The sequence below is a fragment of the Squalius cephalus genome, assembly GCF_949319135.1.
Source record: "Squalius cephalus genome assembly, chromosome: 1".
Classification (NCBI taxonomy): domain Eukaryota; kingdom Metazoa; phylum Chordata; class Actinopteri; order Cypriniformes; family Leuciscidae; genus Squalius; species Squalius cephalus.
In genome coordinates, this window is record NC_137122.1 from 62,755,627 (window position 1) to 62,778,215 (window position 22,589).

The 22,589-nt window shown below is 38.8% G+C and overlaps 1 long non-coding RNA gene across 1 annotated transcript in view; it reads left to right on the plus strand.

The window, feature by feature from the left end:
* The window catches only part of LOC307174638, a 109,094-nt gene extending 90,144 nt beyond the window's left edge, over window positions 1–18,950 (plus strand). Inside the window, exons 2-3 of the long non-coding RNA XR_013824016.1 lie at window positions 18,609–18,811; window positions 18,905–18,950. This is a non-coding gene — a long non-coding RNA (uncharacterized lncRNA). The remainder of the gene's footprint in view (window positions 1–18,608; window positions 18,812–18,904) is intronic.
* The last annotated feature ends 3,639 nt before the right edge of the window (window positions 18,951–22,589 follow it).

The following is a 22,589-nucleotide window of genomic DNA, read 5'->3' on the forward strand; positions in this document are numbered from 1 at the left end:
TCAGGGGAAAATGAGAGAGTGTTGCACAACCATTCAATAGTATGACTGGGTTTCTAACAATGCAAAGCTTAATGCAAATGGGTGGAGTGTCCCTTTAAGTGAGTCGCTCGTTGTGTGCCGAGTGAGTCGCCCGTTGTGTGAGGAGAGTGAGCCGCTGCGTGAGGAAAGTGGACGACACTTTGCTGGAGACCGCGATGATTGGTCAAAGTTGCAGAAAAGTTGCGGTGATTGGTCAAAATTGCAAGTCGCACTGAATTCACAGGGATTTGTTGAAGTTGCGTTAATAGTTGCGATCGCAACATGGCGAAATCCTGGAGGGACTGGATACAGCAGATGGACATCTAGCATCTGTGGGAAAGTAACAGTGAAGAAGAACAGGAGTGTAGATTGCCTAAGAGAGAGAGGAGACCACCAAAGACATCCACCTATGATTACGGTACCCCTGCATGTTATAATGTAGAGCATACGAACACAATAGCCTTTCAGCCCACGCCATATGAAATACAGAGCATGACTCCATGGACTTACCCAGCATCACAGTATCAGCCAGTACCCAGATAGCAAAAAAAATTCGTCCCAGATCCGACCCACATCTGGCACTTGTGGAATGCGGATCTGGCCCACATTCAGTGTGGAATGATGGCATTTGGGCGGACCGCTCCTGTTTTTCCAGATCTGGGCAATAAGCAGGCCATAGCAATGCCACATGTCAGCCAAGAGCAAAGAAATAAACCAGAACTGGACCTTATCTGAGCCACAAAGTCTGTGTATATTAAATATGGAGTCATGTCAGCCTTAATAAGCAGTTAACAAGCAGAATCACTGAAGGAAAGAAGAGAACTAAAAAAAAAAAGACGAGCAGAAACACAAGAACTACAACTGACTTCAGACACAGCCTTAGATGAAATCAACTGAAGAGAAAAGAAGACATTAAATCTGTGAAGATCTCAGCAGAGGAGGATTAAACAACTCCACAAACAGCATTACCAGCTTCACTTATTACTAACCAGACTGACTTTATTTCTGTCAGACCTTTTCAGTTTTTATTATATGTTAATATATGTTTAGGGTATGTTAGACCCTATACCGACTAAGCTACTGAAAGAGATGCTTCCAGAGGTCATAATTCATCTTTGTCATTAGGATACGTACCAAAAACTTTTAAGCTGTCTATGATTAAACCACTTGTTAAAAAAAACGCAACTTGATCCTTCAGAATTAGTCAATTACAGGCCGATCTCGAATCTACCTTTTCTGTCTATATACTAGAAAAGGCAGTATCTTCACAACTATGTTCCTTTCTAGAAAGAAATGATATCTGCGAGGATTTTCAATCAGGATTTAGACCGTACCATAGTACTGAGACAGCTCTCATTAGAGTCACAAATGATTTGCTCTCATCATCCGATCATGGTTGTATCTCTCTATTAGTGTTACTCGATCTTAGTGCTGTATTTGACACTATCGACCACAACATTCTTTTAAATAGACTCGAAAATTATTGCATTATCATGGTTTAAATCATACTTATCTGACCGTTATCAATTTGTAGCAGTAAATTAAGAGATGTATTATCGATCAAAAGTTCAGTATGGTGTACCACAAGGCTCAGTACTAGGACCGCTGCTGTTCACTCTGTACATGCTACCTTTGGGAGATATCATTAGGAAGCATGGCATTAGCTTTCACTGTTATGCTGATGATACGCAGCTCTATATTTCTTCATACCCTGACAATACTTACCAATTCCCAAAATTAACGGAATGCATATCTGATATAAAAAAACTGGATTACTAGCAATTTCCTACTACTTAATTCTGAAAAAACAGAGATTCTAATTATTGGACAAAAAACTTCCACACGTAATAACCTAGAATACTGTCTAACACTTGATGGCTGCCCTGTCAAGTCCCCGTCGTCGGTAAGGAACCTGGATGTGCTCTTTGATACCAATCTTTCAATTGAAAGTCACGTCTAGTATCTGTAAAACCACATTTTTTCATCTTAAAAATATATCTAAATTACATCATATTCGCGGGTTTGCGTTTTTGAGGTTTGCATATAGATAACGGATAATCGTTTGCATCTTCAAACCTATTTTAGGGAGTGCGTTCTCAAGACACCAGGCACTGTTTTGTGCGAATGGGCGGCCAGAGCGCGTTAAGTGTTTTCCTGTTAGAACGGTGTTGTGTTAGCAGCAATAACAGTTAATAACTAATGATCTTCGCAACGGAAGTGAATCAGTCAATCAAAACTAACCTTAGCTGGACAATATAACTTTATCCTAGGGCTGGTGTAAAGCCTAAACCATCTGTTATGGTAATTTCCTATTATCACTGTAAAGCTGCTTTGAAACAATCCATATTGTTAAAAGCGCTATATAAATGAAGGTGACTTGACTTGACTAAATGAAACACTAATCACCATTATGGTGACTTCAACTGAAACACAATAGAGTTAAACCCTCTGTTAATTCTCAATAAAAACTTCTTTAGACGTCTGACAGAAATAATGTCTTTCTGGTTAGTAATAAGTGAGGCTGGTAATGCTGTTTGTGGAGTTGTTTAATCCTCCTCTGCTGAGATATTCAGAGATTTAATGTCTACTTTTATCTTCAGTTGATTTTTATCTAAGGCTGTGTCTGAAGTCAGTTGTAGTTCTTGTGTTTCTGCTCATCTTTTTTTCTCTTCTCTTCTTTCCTTCAGTGATTCTGCTTGTTAACAGGCCTGCTTAGGGAGTTTAAGGAGAGGGTGCCTGAATCTAAAGATCAAGTGGTAATGATGGTGCAGGGAGTTGTGGATGAAGAAGATGAAGTGGAGATGGAACCAATTCGAACATCAGGGGAGGATCCAGACCTCTGTTCATATTTGAGTGGCCACCAGCAACCAACAACTAGCATATGTATGTAAATCTGTTCCATCTCTCTTCCAGGAAAGACCAGGCCTTCCCAAAGTTGTCACTCATAATATCATCTTGGAAGATACTGCTCCAATCCGTCAGAAGCCTTATCGAGTCGGCCATGGATAGATTGAGCCACAAGTGGAGAAGTGCAAGGCCATTCAAAACATTCCAAGACCACAAACAAAGAAGCAAGTAAGATCTTTTCTTGGTTTAATTGGATGGTATCAATAAAGCAGAACAAAAGATTTGTAAAGGTTTCGAAGCTTCATGAAGCAGTGTTTTAAAATTGCCAATACTAGCTGTTTGTGGAGTTGTTTAATCCTCCTCTGCTGAGATCTTGAGAGATTTAAGGTCTTCTTTTCTCTTCAGTTGATTTCATCTAAGGCTGTGACTGAAGTCAGTTGTAGTTCTTGTAGTCTCTCCTTTTTCTGTTCTTTCCTTCAGTGATTCTGCTCATTATCATCAGGTGTCACCACTAATGGTCAATCATCACTTAATTAATCACTTAATTATATAATTAACTTTAACACTATGTAGAGTGGGACCATATGTGCTCTGAGTGTTTAAGATAATTTTTTTTAGAAAATAAGTTATTTAATGTTTGTTATATGTTAGCATATGTTAGCTATATGTTTGTACACTATTATCGCATCAATTTTAAAATATTGCTGATCACTTACAAAGCACTAAATGGTTTATCTCCGCAGTACTTGAGCGAGCTCTTAACACATTATAGTCCTTCACGTCTATTGCGATCTCAAAATTCCGGCCAGTTGATAATACCTAGAATATCAAAATCGACTGCTGGCGGTAGATCTTTTTCCTATTTAGCACCAAAACTCTGGAACAGTCTTCCTACCATTGTCCGGAAAGCAGACACACTCTGTCAGTTCAAAGCTAGACTAAAGACACATCTCTTTGACCTAGCATTCACATAATACATTATAGACTTCTATAATTCAATGTTAGGCTGCATAGATTAGGCCAGCTGGAACCGGGAACACTTCCCATAAATCCTGATGTACTCGTTACATCATAAGAAGAATGGCATCTAATTTTAGTGTCTTTTGTTTATCCCGAGGTTTTACTGCAGCCTGCCGGATCCAGGCCGTATCCAGATCTGATGAAGGACCTTCGCCTGAACCCGATCCAACGCAGTGCTGAAGTGCCAACTAGTCTCTCCCTATGGAGGATCCCTCTACCACTCTACAGATAAAGCATCGTCGGGAAACTCAATTCGTGTATCTACCCCGAACTTTAAAAATTTTAAGGAAACACCAGTACTTTGTGTAGGCTTGGTTTATAGGGAATTACAAACCTGCGTACATATATTCAAACGCACATAACTATAGAACCAATTCTTAATGCGCATGTGAACGCCATCAGCGTTTCTCACAGGTTCGCGTTTAAAGTCTGTGTAGAAAGAATGGTGTCGTCTTAGCGGCCCCTAATTTAATAACAAATGATCGTTGCGATGGAAGCGAATTAATCAAAACTAACTTTAGCTGGAAAATAACTTTATTAAAGAACCGCTATAAAGCCAAAACAATCTCTGTTACCTTAAATTATACGTTTATCTCTGTAAAGCTGCTTTGAAACAATCTACATTGTTAAAAGCGCTATATAAATGAAGATGACTTGACTTGACTATTATTTCCTCTGTGTGTGACTTTGGTTTGACTTTCTGAAGCCTGCAGAAGGCCTGGAAGAAAGTTCAGAAAATTCTATTCTAGTGTGTCACATGGTACAAGACCTTTCCCAAGAATATACATTTTGAAAAACAACGTATGGTACATATGTGTGAGCGGAGCAAAAATCTGGAGTTGTCTTCTGCAGAATATTCTCAGCTTTGTTGTAAAATGAAGTCTAATAATTCTGGCATCAAAGATCTCTGAGAAGTGATTTTTCACGAAAGAGAAACCACAACATGAGCAGGGATGATTTAACACTGGGGATTTTACTGTGTAGGAAGTGTTCCCGGTTCTGGCTGACCTAGTTTATGCAGCCTAACAATCATTTAACTGATTTGAAGAATAGAAACTGATAATACTTTATGTGTATGCCAGGTCAAAGAGATGTGTATAGTCGAGATTTAAATTGTAAAACTGGAAGATGCCAAGCTGCCTGGACTGAGAAACGGATTACTCCCAGAGAAAAAAAAAGGACCTTTCTGGAAATTAACATTTGAACTCTCTCTTGCAAAATTAGCATCCCCGTCTGAGACAAAGACACACTGAGTCACCACTTATGGTCAATCCTCACTTAATCACTTATTTATCTCATTAACTTTAACACTGTTTCAGTGTTACTTTAACACTCTATAGAGTAGGAACATATGTGGTCTGAGCAGTGTTGATTTAACACTGGGGATTTTACCGTGTAGGAAGTGTTCCCGGTTCTGGCTGACCTAGTTTATGCAGCCTAACAATCATTTAACTGGTTTGATAATAGAAACTGATAATGTTCTATGTGTATGCCAGGTCAAAGAGATGGGGTTTTAATCTAGATTTAAATTGTAAAACTGGAAAATGCCGAGCCACGTGGACTGAGAAATGATTAATCCCCAAGAAAACAAAGGACCTTTCTGGAAATTAACATTTGAACTCTCTCTAGCAAAATTAGTATCCCCATCCAAGATGAAAACACACTGAGTCAATCACCTCAGTATGGTCTTAATTTACATTTCTTTCCCTTTAACCCCTCTTCCCCCATCTCTTCTATCAACATTATGAAACTATCTGAAACTCACCCAAAAATCTATACAGTTTAATAAACAAAGTCCAGTTGTACCAAAATGCAATAGCTAGTGTTCTCACAAGAACCAGAAAGTATGACCATATTAGCCCAGTTCTGTCAGCACTGCATTGGCTCCCTATTAAACATCATATACATTTTAAAATATTGCTGACTACTTACAAAGCACTAAATGGTTTAGTTCCCCAGTACTTGAGCGAGCTCTTAACGCATTATAGTCCATCATGTCTACTGCGATCTTAAAATTCTGACTGGTTGATAATACCTAGAATATCAAAATCAACTGCAGGCGGTAGATCCTTTTCCTATTTAGCACCTAAACTTTGGAACAGTCTTCCTAACATTGTCCGGGAAGCAGACACACTCTGTCGGTTTAAATCTAGACTAAAAACACATCTCTGTTACCTGGCATTCATATAGAACATTATACATTTCTATTATTCAAATCAGTTAAATGATTATAGAACCGTCAGCCGGAACCGAGGACACTTCCAATAACACCTGATGTACTCGTTACATCATAAGAAGAATGGCATCTATGCTAATGTTAGTCTTTCTGTTTATTCCGAGGTTTACTGAAGTTGATCCGGGTTACTTGACTGTAACCCTGTTCCCTGAAAAAGCGGAACGAGATGCTGCGCTACTTGACGCATTAGGAATGTCTTTAATCGTGACCAGCTGTGACTGTAGTGTGTAACACGTCAATAGAATTGCCCCGGAGGTATTAATAGTCTCGGTCGGTGACGTCACCAGCGCACACTTGCTTGCACCCGAGTCACAAGGCTATAAATAGATGAGCCACAGGTGCATCGTCAGGATATTTTGTCTGAAGAGCAGTCCTGGGACATCTTCAGCACGACAATGTAGCCCAGCAGCTCGTTCCGCTTTTTCAGGGAACAGGGTTACAGTCAAGTAACCCGGATCGTTCCCTTTCAAAAGCTACAATCGATGCTGCGCTGTGCATTGGGAATGGGAATAGCCACGCTGCTGTGCTTGAAAGTGTCTGGACCCCTTACAGTTGTCTAGGTGTGCTCACAAGAACGCAAGAAGGCCCTAGACATGAGCTTGAGATGTCGACTCAAGGACATGAGAGCCCGGAGTGGCATGAACATCCAAACTATAAAATCTTATGAATGTGTGCGGAGAGGACCAGCCTGCCGCATCACAAACAAATTGCAAGGGGGCACCCCTTGCCAGAGCAGTAGAGGAGGCGACCCCCCTGGTGGAGTGAGCCCTTAGTCCCATTGGCGGAACTTGACCACGTGCCTCATAGGCAAAAGCAATAGCATCCCTGACCTAATGTGATATGGTCTGCCTGGTAGCAGAACGAGGCTATAGTTCGAGGGCCCCTGTTAGTGCCCCCATAACAGACGAACAATTGCTTTGAATTACGCCACTGGCTAGTGCGGTGGACGTAGGCCTGAAGAGCATGGACTGGACACAGTCTGTGAGATCTCTCCTGCTCCGGTGTTGTAAACGGCGGAGGGCAGAAGGCCTCAAGGGTGACCGGATGTATGGTCGAGAAAGGAACCTTAGGCAGGTAGTCAGGATGATGATGCAAAATCGCTTTCACCATACCTGGGGCAAAGACTAAGCAGGATGATGAGATCGACAGAGCCTGCATATCCCCGTTTCTTTTTAAAGAAGTTATAGAAAAAACATCTTTATGGTCAGAAGTTTGTCAGACGCTGACTCTAGAGGTTCAAAGGGGGTCTCAACCAGACCCTCGAGGACTATAGCTAAGTCCCATGAAGGGATCTTGGTTCTTACAGGTGACCTCAGTAGTCTGGCCCCACGAATGAAGCGAGCAAGCAGAGGATGTCTCCCGAGTAGCGCCCCTTCCACCAAGGTGTGGCAAGACGAAAGAGCGGCCACATAAACCCTGAGAGTGGAGGGGCATGTGCCTGTCGACAACTTTTCCTGCAATCTGGCAGTTGACTGGATCTGCATTATATGCTGTGAACCACCTTTCAGAGACACCCCATTTACTGGCATAATTCTTTTTAGTGGAGGAGGCCCTAGCAATTAGAATTGTCTCAATAACGTTAGGCAAAAGCCCAGTGTCCCTCAGTTGGTTCCCATCAGGGGCCAAACATGAAGGTTTCACAGGTCGGGCCTGGGATGGAATATCGTGCCCTCCGCCAGAGACAGAAGATCCCTCCTCTTCGGAATCACCCACGGCGAGCCGTCGAGGAGAGATATTAACCCCCGAGAACCATACTCTGTTCAGCCAACGCGGCGCTATCAATAAAAAGCAAGACCCTTGTTGGCGAACTCTGGCTAAAACTCCCGGGAGCAGAGATATTGGCCAAAATGCATACAGGCGCATTTTGGGCCATGTGTGCGCCATCGTGTCCAGACCCAGGGGGGCTGAGTGACTCAGAGAGAAGTAGAGGGGACATTGCGCTGATGGGAGGCGAACAGGAACTTTGTGAGTGACAGGAACTTCTCCTGGACCCAGAGAAAAATCTGCCTCGCTATTCTGATTGAGTGTATTCAGACCTCCCTGGTGATTTATGTAAGAGACTGCCGCTGTGACACCCACACTAGGACATGACAGTCTCTCAAATGAGGGAGAAAGTATTTCAGGGCCAGAAATACAGCAATCAGCTCGAGGCAGTTGATGTGCCAATCGAGCTGATGAACCTCCCATTCCCCTTGAGCTGAACAACCACTTAAGACTGCTCCCCAGCCCATCAGGGAGGTTTATCAGGCAAGACGCACCTAGAGTGGGACCCAAAGCAAGGAACCAGGGTCTGGACCACGTAGAAAGGGAACGAAGCCGCAGCGTGTAACCCTTACCATAAACATGGATTTTAGAAAGTGCACGAAGCATTCAGCGCGTGACATACCATAAACATGGATTTTTAGAAATGACACGAAGCACTCAGCGTGTGCTCTTGCCTTTATTTTCCCTTGGGTATAGTATAGATGAAATCCCCTGGTTTTGAGCCACAACTGAAGTAGTCTCATGTGAAAAAGGCCCAGAGGGATCACTGTGGCTGCCATGAGACATATGTAATGTCCTGACCTAGCCAGATGTTACTTAGGGTGTTTAAAATTGGTCTTAGCACGAGCGGTAGACAGTTGTGCCCCCGATGGTGACAGAGTCCCATTTAACCCCCAAGCACGTTACCCTCTGGGCGGGAGAGAGAACGCTCTTCTTGGCGTTGCATCTCAGCCCCATAGATCGATCGCAATGTTGAAACGCAAGTTTCTGAGACTGGGCCAGTATCAGCCAATCATCTATGTGACATGACTAGGTCGAATGGAGGGACCCAATATTGGTAAGCTTCGCCCACAAAAGCAAACCATGGGAACTTCCTGTGTTGTAGCAATATTTCTATATGAAAGTATGCGTCCTTCAGATCGATCGTGATGAACCAATCGTGATGTTGAATTTGCAACACGATCGTCTTTACAGTTAACATCTTGAACTTGAACGCTTTGACTGTACGGTTTTAGACTCGAAGATCTAAGATTGGACGCAACACCCCATCCTACTTGGGAACCAGGAAGTATCTGTTGTAATAGCCTAACTGTTCTATGGCCTGACCCGCTAAAAATGCATCTGATAATGCGATCCCAGGGGAGAGATAGCCCACGAGCGTCTCTCTGATCTTAGGCAGCATAATCACATGCCTTCGCACCCACGATAGTCGAATGGGTCGACATCGAGGGCACAAAGACATGCAATGTATATATACATAAATGTATACAATATATAATTCTATATTTACAATCTTTATTTATAAACTTTGAGTGTTTATGGGACAATTTGCTGTGATTAGAGTAATCTGGCCCCTGCACGAGCGATTGCCCCAAGCAGTTCTCCTTATCATCACGTGAGGAACGCTTGGAGGTGGTGAACTCACGAGATTCAGTGTCCTCTGCCTGAGCCGAGGCACACTTCGGTAGTTAGGCAAAAGGACATTGCGATCTGGAGAGAGAGCGAACGATAGGGACACACCGTCTCTCACTCCTCAACCAGAACGACACGCGAGCCCCACAATCACATTGTGGGCGCTACCCCTTTGAAATAAGCAAAGTGAACGCAAAGCACTTTAACTGTGAACATTCCACTGTGCTCGCAATCACCATGCTCAAATGCAAGGGCAGCATGCTCTTTCCCCAAACAAATCAGCATTGGTGCATGTGTCTGATTCAGCCATAGGACGTGAACACGGAGACACACACTGTTTGTTTTATAAATCACTAATTTTCTTTTTGTTTCACTTGTCAGACAGAGTATAGAGGAAAAAATAGATTTTTCTGCACACTGCCTATAGCAAAAACTAACTCCGAACAAGATCAGTAGCAGATATAAAGAGGTAAGAGAAGTTTTATTGACGCACACATACACAGAATGCTCTCTGAAGACAAAAGACCTGTTGATGCACCTGTGGCTCATCTATTTATAGCCTCGTGTTGCGGGTGCGGGTTGCGGTGTAGTCACCGACCGAGGCTATTAATACCTCCGGGTCAATTCTATTGACGTGTTACACACTATATTCACAGCTGGTCACGATTAAGGACGTTCCCAATGAGTTAAGCAGCGCAGCATCGATTGTAGCTTTTGAAAGGGAACAGCCGGATCCGGGCCATATCCAGATCAGATAGTGGACCTGCGCCTGGACCCATCTACGACGCATCCCTGAAGTGCCAGCCTCATCAGCCCTGTGAAGGCCTCATCGACATGACAGCCATCGGCACTGATCCTCAACAAACCCGTCTCCATACGGGTGATGACTCCAACTTCCAACCAGATGGAACTGGATAAATATTCTAAATGTTCTGATGCAATCTGACTTCTGACCTGTAATGCTGAATCATAATCATAATAATTTGATGACCTGAATCAGTTGATTGATTGAGACATACAAAATATGCAGTGTTGGGGAGCTCCAAGACCAGGGGGCCTCATTTACAAAGATATGCGTAGAATGGGTCTCATTCATGAAACATTCGTAAATATACGAGTAAATATGTGAGTGATTTGCGCGTAAAGAGACCTTCCCGAAAACTCTTCTCCTGATTCACAAATACTTCGTAAACGTCAGATGTGATAGTGAAATGTGTGTGTGTGTTAATGAATTCCAATCAGTCGTAAATGGGACGCACGTGCACGCTCATTCTCAATTACCATTAAATCCGACTGACAACTATATATGGGCATCATATTATGACACCAAACGAAGGATTTCAACATGTCTTCTCAAAAGCGAATGAAAAAGAGAAATTTCTCAGATGCAGAAATTGAAGTTTTATTATCAGAAGTTCATTCAAAATGCCACATTTTATTTTCAAGCTTACATAGTGGCGTATCAGGTCCTAAAAAAGGAAGCTTGGCAGCATATTACAGATGCAGTTAATGGAGTTTCATCTGTTAATCGAACAGTCCCAGAAGTGAAAAGAAAATGGTTCGACATGAAGCTTGACTGCAACACTTGTGACTTGCAGACTTGTGTTCCGTTTGCAGATGCTATTACTGGCTCTCATAATAAAAGTAAAAAGAAAAAAACGTAATTACTATAGGCTGTATAATATTTTTTCAAAATGCTGTGTAAATATGTACCCGATTAAAGTGAATTAAAATGCAGCCTTATTAATGAGCAAAACGTTCGGATGTTAAACGCACTATTTACTTGTGGCTGGGAGCAGGTGTAGATTTCTTTCGTACCAACTAACATTTCGAAAATACAAACATTTTAATGAATCAGAAAATTTTCGCCAGAACCACTTTACACACGATTTACACAAAAATTAGTTCATTTAAAAACGTCCATATACCATATACAAAACATTTTGCACAATGCATCCCACTTAATAAATCACAGTTCATCTTAAATTCTAGAATCTAGAGCATTGTGAACAAGCACATAAGCTTCAACTACAGAATGGCCACAAACACAAGGATATCCTTAATATAATTAATGAATAATGACGCAATTAACTTAAAGGTTTAAAATGTTGCGAATTTGTGCATATAATAATATTAATGCATATTGTGATTGTCTATTTATCTTTATATTTTAATAAACAATTTTGGATTATTTTAATTACACGTTTATATGAGCTCAAAAAGTTCATATGCTCTTTAGTTGGCATAAATATAAGAACATTTTGCCTTTATAAATCCCAACTTGCTCCTCGCTACAAAAATCTGGTGGAATTTTTTTTTTTTTTTGAAGAAAACTGTTTAATGCAAAATCTTGTGACATGAGAGGCCAAAGGCAAAAATGAAAATATCCAGGCTCTGCCACTGGTTGGGAGTGAGAATGTGTTGCTCACTCACCATGTATAAATATGACCAAATGACTGACTGACATTACAGCCTTATCCTACAGCAGAAGTATCTCAGACACAGGAATTTTTCCACTATTGAACATGCACCTACACGGGCTAATATTTTTTCTGTTCTCGTTGGGTAAGTAAATATTGTTTAATGATAACTTTACACTTTACAATAAGGCTCATGTTAACATTAGGTAATGCTTTAGGCATCATCACAAATGAAAACAATTAACAACATTTTTACAAGACTTGTTAATCTAGATCAGCTTTTCCCAACCCTGCTCCTGGAGGCACACCAACAACACTACAAATGTTCGATGTCTACTGCATTATCTGACCCATATATTTCTGGTCTTGGAGTCTCTACTAATGAGCTGATGAGTTGAAACGTGTGTTTAATTAGGAAGAGTTAAAAAATTTGTCGTGTTGGTGTGCCTTCAGGAACAGGGTTGGGAAAACATTGATCTAAATATGTTAATTTATAGATATTGTTCTTTCATGTTTGTTAATAATATAACCAATGCTGTTTGGTTATATATAACCATACCAGTTACTTTGCACAGGTCACAGATATGTGTGTGTGGTAAATTGAAATGTCTAGCACATTCCACTACTGGTTGAGAGCGTGAACAGTTCGTGAAATGAAGGAAACCAGTTTTATCTGCAGATGAGCAGAGTTATAAAGTTTGATGATGATGAAGTGGATTAGGATTAGCTAAAATGAATTAGCAATTGAAACAATGTCAATGCATCAACATTAACTGCATTGATTCAGCATCACTGTTGCATCCACAATTAATGCTGAAATAATGTTGAACTTTGAATCAATGGTAATGACATTAAATCAATGTTACAATGTGATGTTGGTTCAACATCGTGTTTGCACTCTCAGAAAATGAAACACAACAACTACAACTGACTTAAATCAACACAGCCTGAAATCAGCGGCAAAAAAAGACCTTAACCCTCATGTGGTGTTCAAAACCCTATAACACCTGTGGTCTTCCCGGGTCAAAATGACCCGCCTATAAAAAAATAGCTTATAAATCACTCATTATACCATATTTTCACACAATCTTGGATTCAGTCTTTTTGTCAACTTGTTCTCTTTCAATTAGGACTGGTTTTACATTTCTATTTGCATCTAATTAATCGTAGGCCTCATTTATTTGACAGTAGAGATCTAATTTTTTGAGTAAAAAAAACATTATTTTTGAATATTTTTGAATAATTTTGGAAATATTAAATGAAATCTAAAGAAAATTGGCACTGTTTATCACACTAGTCTACTTTAATTTTTCACCAGGAATTTTGTTTTGAAAAACTTTTATTTTGTACAAAATGGCACATTGTCACACTTGTGGTCTTCCCGGGTCAAAATGACCCGCCTATAAAAAATAGCTTATAAATCACTCATTATACCATATTTTCACCCAATCTTGGATTCAATCTTTTTGTCAACTTGTTCTCTTTCAATTAGGACTGGTTTTATATTTCTATTTGCATCTAATTAATCATAGGCCTCATTTATTTGACAGTAGGGATCTCATTTTTTTAGTAAAAAAAACATTATTTTTGAATAATTTTGGAAATATTAAATGAAATCTGAAGAAAATTGGCACTGTTTATCACACTAGTCTACTTTAATATTTCACCAGGAATTTTATTTTGAAAAACTTTTATTTTGTACAAAATGGCACATTGTCACACTTGTGGTCTTCCCGGGTCAAAATGACCCGCCTATAAAAAATAGCTTATAAATCACTCATTATACCATATTTTCACCCAATCTTGGATTCAATCTTTTTGTCAACATGTTCTCTTTCAATTAGGACTGGTTTTATATTTCTATTTTCATCTGATTAACCGTAGGCCTCATTTATTTGAGAGTAGGCATCTCATTTTTTGAGTAAAAAAAACATTATTTTTGAATAATTTTGGAAATATTAAATAAAATCTGAAGAAAATTGGCACTGTTGATCATACTAGTGTACTTTAATTTTTCACCAGGAATTTTGTTTTGAAAAACTTTTATTTTGTACAAAATGGCACAGAATTACACTTGCGGTTTTCCACTGGGCCATTGAGGGCCATTGTTTCAATGGGCCATTGAAAGTGAATGGGAGAGACTGAAACATTTTCAGGAGCATGTTCATTGTTTATGTACACATATGAGCATGTGATGGATTATGGTGAGTTTGGGCTCTTTTTAATCTTAACAATCTCATGTAAATAATGATGTGCCATTTTCCACAATTTATGCATGCTTCATTGAGTTACGAGTTAAAACGCGACATAAGTGCTAGGCTACATCTATATTCAAAGCTCTGTGAGCGCCTGTGGGGGTTTGTGTGTTACAACTCCATTAGGAATATCTTTAGATCCGAGTGATGGATTGTGCTGTGTTTGGGCTCTTTTTAATTGTGATAGTCTACTGAAAATAATGATGTACATTTTTCTACGATCTGTGCATGCTTCATGAAGTTATGAGCAAAAACCAAACGTGAGAGCTTCATGAGTATATACTTGGCTAGGTGCGTCTGTGGTATTTTTTGTGTTAGAGCGCCATGAGGAATATCTTTAGATCTTATTGATGGAATATATTGAGTTTGGGCTCTTTTTAACCGTGAGCTCCTGCTGTAAATAACGATGTGTCATTTTCCATGATCGATGTATGTTTCATGAAGTTACGAGTAAAAAGGCCAAGTCTAAGCTACCTTGCTTGGCTATGTGAGTCTGTGTGTCTGTAGTATTTTTTGTGTTAGAACTCCATGAGGAATATCTTTAGTTCTGAGTGATGGATTATGTTGAGTTTGGACTCATTTTAATTGTAAGCATCTGCTGTAAATAATGATGTGTCATTTTCCACAATCGGAGCATGTTTCATGAAGTTACGAGTGGAAATGTGTCTAAACTTCCATCATCCATGTATGGTTTACACATGGGTCTCTTGAAGGGCTTCTTTTACAAAAATCTCACTCAAGTTTAGAAAAAAGCCTGAAACAATTATGCTTGCTGTATTCTACTAATTGAGACCTTTCAAATGACATATGACACAGGACTATCTGAGCTGTATGATGTATTTGACATATTACTGAATGTAGTACAAAAAGTAGTTTATAAATTATGAATTTGTTTTTTTCTATTTATCAGCAAATAACTCAGCACTACTTAGGAGTTTATCAAACTGACTACATTCATTGTAAGTTTCAGACTCTAAGCTTTCAAATGACACCTATTTTAAGTTGATCAAGGTAACAGTTTTGAAAAATATTATGATTATTTATTTCGCAGCTAGGTGGCGCCTGCGGGGGAACACTCTGTTTTAGAGTGATAACTCAGCTCTCGTTAGGAGTTGATCAAAGTGATTAGATGCATTAAAAAGCTGAGATTCTAAGCTTTAAAATGATACCTATTTTGTGTTGTTCCATTCATTGTTTGCATTGGTCTCTCCCATTAACTTTCAATGGCCCATTGAAACAATGGCCCACAATGGCCCTCAATGGCCCAGTGGAACACCACAAGTGTAACTCTGTACCATATTGTACACAAGTAAAGTTTTTCAAAACAAAATTCCTGGTGAAAAATTAAAGTACACTAGTGTGATCAACAGTGCCAATTTTCTTCAGATTTTATTTTATTTTTCCAAAAATTATTCAAAAATATTTTTTTTTACTCAAAAAATGAGATGCCTACTCTCAGATAAATGAGGCCCACGATTAATCAGATGCAAATGGAAATACAAAACCAGTCCTAATTGAAAGAGAACAAGTTGACAAAAAGATTGAATCCAAGATTGGGTGAAAATATGGTATAATGAGTGATTTATAAGTATTTTTTATAGGCGGGTCATTTTGACCCGGGAAGACCACAAGTGTGACTATGTACCATTTTTTACAAAATAAAAGTTTTTCAAAATAAAATTCCTGGTGAAATATTAAAGTAGACTAGTGTGATAAACAGTGCCAATTTTCTTTAGATTTCATTTAATATTTCCAAAATTATTCAAAAATAATGTTTTTTTTACTCAAAAAATGAGATCCCTACTGTCAAATAAATGAGGCCTACGATTAATTAGATGCAAATAGAAATATAAAACCAGTCCTAATTGAAAGAGAACAAGTTGACAAAAAGATTGAATCCAAGATTGGGTGAAAATATGGTATAATGAGTGATTTATAAGCTATTTTTTATAGGCGGGTCATTTTGACCCGGGAAGAACACAAGTGTAACAAGGTATCAAAACCCCCCCTAAAAAAGTACGAAAATTTTCAAAAAACATTTGAGAAGTAGTTATACCCTTTGGGAACAGAGTCACTAAGTTTCAGTCCAATGCGATAACATTAACTAGTATTTTTGGGAAAAAGAAAATCTTCTCCGGGTCAAAATGACCCGAAGACCACATGAGGGTTAAATATCTAAAGATCTCAGCAGAGTATTAAACAACTCCAAAAACAGCATTACCAGCTTCACTTATTTTTGTTTATCAAGTGAAGAAAAATACTTTTAATGCGCAAAACAACAACAAAAATAACGACTTTATTCAACTATTCATTTACGTCTGTGTGGGCCTGAATGAATTCACATAGTGTAACAACGCAGCGCTTCTGTGTTGTACGTCACACACATGACCAGCGCCGGCCAATAGTGAGCCTACGTGGTGACATACAACCCAGACCCAGCACCCAAAATACTATCAAAACACTCCAATTCTTCATGAAAGATGGATAAAAAAGTGCACAGGAAACAAAAACCTAGAAAAAATTATATGCGACCCCGCCAAATCACAGATGCCGATTAATTGCAGTACTAATATTATCACAGGACCTCTGTGTTCTGCGAAATATGGTAGGTCATCTGCGAATTTTTAATGACTAGAGGTCAGGTAGTACTTATCCCATGCGAATAGGGCTTAAGTCACCATTATGGCGATGAGTGTTTGCTTTAATGAGTGTTGGCTCTTGACCGTTACATTTTCAACTAATATGATGGTGTTGGTTGCGTATTAACATATTTTTTTAACCTGAATCACTGAACTCATTTAAAGCCTAGATTCTGAGTTAGAATTACTTTATTGATTACAGCAGCACTGTCCTTCTACAGCATAATATTTTTAGGATTTTCGATGTAAGCCATAGGATTTATAAAAAGTTGTTCTGATACAAAAACTTTGACATTTTTTCTATTTAGACACACAGACATCAAAGTATGTTTTCTGTAAATACACTAAAACTTCACTAAAAGTATACTTGTATTTAGCATATTTCTTAAAACTAAGCATATATTTATTACCAACTAGTATACTTTTTAGAAATAGATTAAAATGTAATATATGTTTAATGCACTTCAAATAAGCATGATTGGAATACAAATGTATTAAAAACATACTACTTGAATTTCAAATATATTTTTTAATACATTTAAAACTACGTCTTTTTCACCTGGGAAGTCAGTTGTAGTTCTTGTGTTTCTGGTCGTCTCTTCTCTTTTTTTCTGTTTTTATTGTTCCTCTTTCCTTCAGTGATTTAACAGCAGGTGTTCATCGCTAATGATCAACAATTACTTACATATTCACATATGTTGCCCGTTGTTACTGTAAAATTTAGGTTTTTTGGGTCACCATTGTGCTGAAGAGTAGAGTCAGGAGAAGATCACAGGCATATTGAGAATATGTTGCATGTTGCTTTATTTAACAGGCAGTGACTGCATAGTTGCTTATCCAGTGAAAATCTCTGTATTTAAAAAAAATATATATAGTGATCTCAAATGAAACAGTAATATTATGCTCACATTATTAATGCATTATAAATATTAGTTAATACATTTAAATAGTAGTTCAACAGCAGTTCAATTTAATTTATATAGTACATTTACAATAGCAACTAGGCGGACCAAAGTTCTTTACAGAACAACAAGATTAAAAGAAAATATAACATGCATAACAACAAATAAAACAAAAATTAAAAGCAACATAGCTAAGAGTAACCATAAAACAGGAGTAGCAAAACAGTATCAGACTCACATATAAATTAGTAAAACCAACCGAAGAAAAGAATCAACCTACTAAAGAAAACAGGTAGGTTTTTAAAAGAGACTTGAAAGCAGACAGAGAAGGGGCTTTGTTATGAGATGCAACAAACTCATGAACAGCCATTTCCAGAGTTTTCAGAGTGAGAAAGCCTTTTAGACAGTAGATGAAGTTGATAGAAGCAGGAACTGATTAGGGAGGAAATGTTTGTCAAATTTTAAAGGCTGGTCAACAAGAACACTTCCGCATCTCTAAACTCTCTAAATCGGGGCTTATTCACTGAGAATTTTCAAATGGGCCGAAAACCACAGGTCAGAGGTGCCATGGAGCGCGATTCTCCTGATCTCAAATCTGTGAGTTTCAGAAGGCGAGAAAAGAAGAATTTATGTTTTAAACTGGGGAGTTGAAACTTGCAGTATGTTTTTTATTCTAGAGTAACCTCTTATATCTATAAATATGTACAAAAAGACCATTTGGACGACCACCTAAGAGCAATAGTCTACGTTTGTCTTTGTGTGTGTTTGTGTACGTCTGTGTATGTCTGACAAAAGAGTATGAAATGTAGAAGAATGAATGTTTAAGGGAGAATGCTTGGAGAATATATTCTGCTGTGTTACCGAATGTCTTACAGGGTGGGTGTCTGATGCTCAAAACTGCAGTGCTGTTGAATATGCCAAAGCTAGAAAGGATCTTTTTGAACACCTCGGCTTGGGCAATGATGACTCTCAGAATTTCAGAATGTGGCCCTTGATATTCAACAGTTGGGGCTCCTACTTCGGTTCCAACCCTGCTGAGATTTTTGTGGACCTGTATGTGACCTCCATCATAAATGTGGTATGTGTCCAGCATGATTTATCTTCTCATTCAAGTCATAATGGGATGTCAAGCAGTTGTAATATCATCTCTCAACACATCTTATATCTACAGGATGAAAAAGCCCAGAGTCTCACGACACAGGTCAAAGTGCTAACAGTAAGAGTTTTAAAAAACTATTTCATTATTATTTCACAAAGTTTTACAGAATTTTGTCACATGATCAGAGGTTTAATTGGATTTTCAAGCATACAGTATCTGTCTTATAATCACTCTGAACTTCTCTATAACTCTATACTTTTTCAGGAGTGGCCAAATTTGGATATGAAGTGGGATATAGATACATTTTGTGGAATTAGAAAATTTGTTGCCCCCAAAAATATGTTTTGGACTCCAGACATTGGTATAATGGAAAGGTATAAAAATTACTTCTGTCAGAACCTTTTATTTTGGTTGTTTTTGCCTTTACAAAATGGTGGACAGAATAAGGTTAATGTTCTGATGAAGTGGAAATGACAAAACAGATTCAAAGGCTTTGTTCATACTGCACATAAAACAACTTTTTTGGTCAAATCAGATCTTTCGGATTTATTGTTCACATAATAATTTTGTAATCTATATCTGTTTAATCAGACAGTGATCTTGATCAGCTCTTGTTTGTCACAATACAAAAGCTGAAGATACTTTATACATAAAAAAGAAATGAGACACATTCACAGACTCTTTTATTCAAATTGATATTTCCGTTAACCTGACAGATGGCACTAAATAGCAGCTCTGAAGCATTGTTAAAGTTAATGAGATAATTAAGTGATTTATTGAGTGATGATTGACTATTAGTGAAGACAGCTGATTATGAAGGTAATATGATGCCATAAAGAATCGCATGTGCGGGGTAAGATTTGTGAAAGTGTACATAAGATTGCAAGTGAAAATTAAAATAAAATTAGACACCTTACCCCCAGGCTAACTTAGGTCTAAGACTGTCTGGCTCTTCCTCTTGACAAGGCGGGATGCTGCTGTCAGTGGCTGAGGGATCACACACTTGATGCCACACACTCCACTTTCCTGTCCTCCGCTTATCCCCCAGAACATAGGCGACTGTCCACCATATATGTTCATCACCATTTCAGTGGTGTCTTTAAGTTTCTCTTGGGGTAATCCTCCTCTTTTTTGGATAAATCCTCTTAAATATTTATTTTTTGGTATATTGTACCATGTTTTTGTATCTTTTCTGTACGTCTTTAACGCCCAACGCTGTTAAATGTCGTAGCAATCTTTTTCCAAATTAAACATTTCTTCTTGTTAACTACATTCTCCACTAAATTTCCCAATTGTCACTGTTATACTCCTCCAACAAACACATATTTTCCGCTGGGGTAAACTGCACTGAGCGGTTGAATGCGCTTACTCGATCCGCCCTGTTTTTTGTTTTGAAAAGTGTCTTATTTTACCCAGAAGGCATTGCAGTGTAGTCCTACTTAAGATAGTCAGAGTCTTAAGTGCTTTGTGCAATGGTCTGATTTAGATGTCTATCTGAAGTCTGACTATCTACTATATCTAAGCCATAGTCAAAGTCTATCTTTGTGAAACCAGCCCCAGATTGGATCCTAAGTAGTTTGAAAATTACTTTTGATTTGAATACCTGCTGTCTTTAATCACCATGTCTTTATTAATCAATGTTATTTTATTTATCAATTTAGCATCAAGACAGAGTTTGGAACAAAGGAGTCTCCAAATGTTATGTTGTTCCATTACGGCTATACAGTCTCAGTTGACTTCCTATCTCTGACCACGGCCTGTAAGATGGATCTCTACAGGTTTCCCTTCGACACCCAAAGCTGCAATATAACATTTCAGTCTACAGCATATTCAAGTACATCTGAAACACACAAATCAGTTTTGACAAACAAACACAAGATAACATGGTTTATTCTTCTAAACTATTTGACTTTAATATGAAATACAATTTTGATGTTTGTTCCCACAGTACAGGAGATTACAATTAAATCATTAACTAATCAATCTTGGATGACCCATTCGTCACAGGAGCTCTTTCAGGCCCAGGGAGAGTGGGAGCTCCTCAGTATAAGTTACTCTAAAGCTACACTCTTTAAGGAGATTGAATTCGATCAGCTGATATATCAGGTACAGAGCACAGGGTATGGAGTGCAAATAAAATGATAAACAGTTTACAAACTGAAGTATACAAACAGTAAACAAACAAATATTTAGTTGTTAAAAACAATTGAAAAATATGCGCCAAAATGCCATCCCAGTCAACAATTTGATCTCACTGTGATCTCTCCATATGATCACAATGTGAGATCACAGTGCACTCACTGTGTGCTCATATTATGGCCATAATGTGAGGTCACCCCAGCTGGAAATGTTATTGAACATGGACTCCAACATCGCTCAGACATAAATTTTTGGTTGAAAATTAAAATTGGGTTGATGTCCAAACATTTGTTTGACGTCAGGCTCAAACAGCTTTACCAGCTTCACTTATTACAAACCAGATTTACTTTAGTAATATGTGTAAAAAAAAATCCTTATTAAGATTAACAGAGGTTTAGATGTTGATGATTTATTGAAAATAATAGTGTGATTTTGTGTTACCATTACGGTGATCAGTGTTTGGTTTAGTTGGGCAGTTTGACTCTTGGGGCCCTATTTTAACAGTCTGAAACGCAAGTATCAAGCGCGAAACGCAAGTAACTTTGTAGGTGGGTCTCGGAATGGGAAATTCGACGCAAATCTAAAATGTGTTGGTCTGAAGTAGCTTCATTACTCATAGGTGTGGTTTGGGCGTAACGTGAAATAAACCAATCAGAGCGTCATCTCACATTCCCTTTAAGAGCAGGCGCGCTTGTTCTATAGCGGACTCCTATTATAACGGCGGATTTGCCAGGAGCGGTTCACAGCCGAGGAGACCGACGTTCTCGTCAGGGCCGTAAAACACAGATAAGTGACATTGTATGGGGATGGAGAAACACACCCAAATTAGCTTCGGTTAAACAGGCGTATAATAATTTGGGTAAATGTGTAAGCTAGATGTATGCTTTTATAATAAACTGTCTATCTATCTATCTATCTATCTATCTATCTATCTATCTATCGTAATAATGTATGATTTGCAAAAATGAAAACTGCTGCTTCTGTGTAGATGAGAGAATCAAAGTGTATATGCGCGTTGTGCACACGCTACATTGATTATGGCCAAGCATGCGCCCTTAAAATAGCATATGAATAACATGCGCAACGCGCCACTGACTTTAAACTAGGTTTTTTCAGTCAGTGGCGGAAGTGTTTTCTAAACCTGCAAAATAGCATGAGGGAACGTTTGTGCTGGGTGCAAGACAGTAGAGTTCTCAACGGGCCTGAAAATTACAACCCGACCCAACCCGTGGCTTTTAAAGCCCGGACCCGATGTAACCCAACACATCAACATGAATTATCTGCCCGAACCTGGCCCGCGGCCCGACGCTCATGACCAGCAGACGGGAATTCAAATCAACCTTTAATGTTCACGCCTTTTAACAATACAAACAACTGAAACAATAAACTTTAAATATATAAATAGGCGACGGTGCGACGGTGAATTCACCTGCGGCAAGTTTACTTTTCACCAACTCCATCTTCTTCACTAGGCTAAAGGCGTGCACGCAGCGGCGTCAGGTCTGCCCCCGCCCCTCTCCATGATGCACGTTGCACGCAGCAGCCAGACTTTCTTTTACGGTGAACAGCAGCGAAGATTAATAAATGTTTTTTTTATTTTCACTGAGCGGAAAAGATT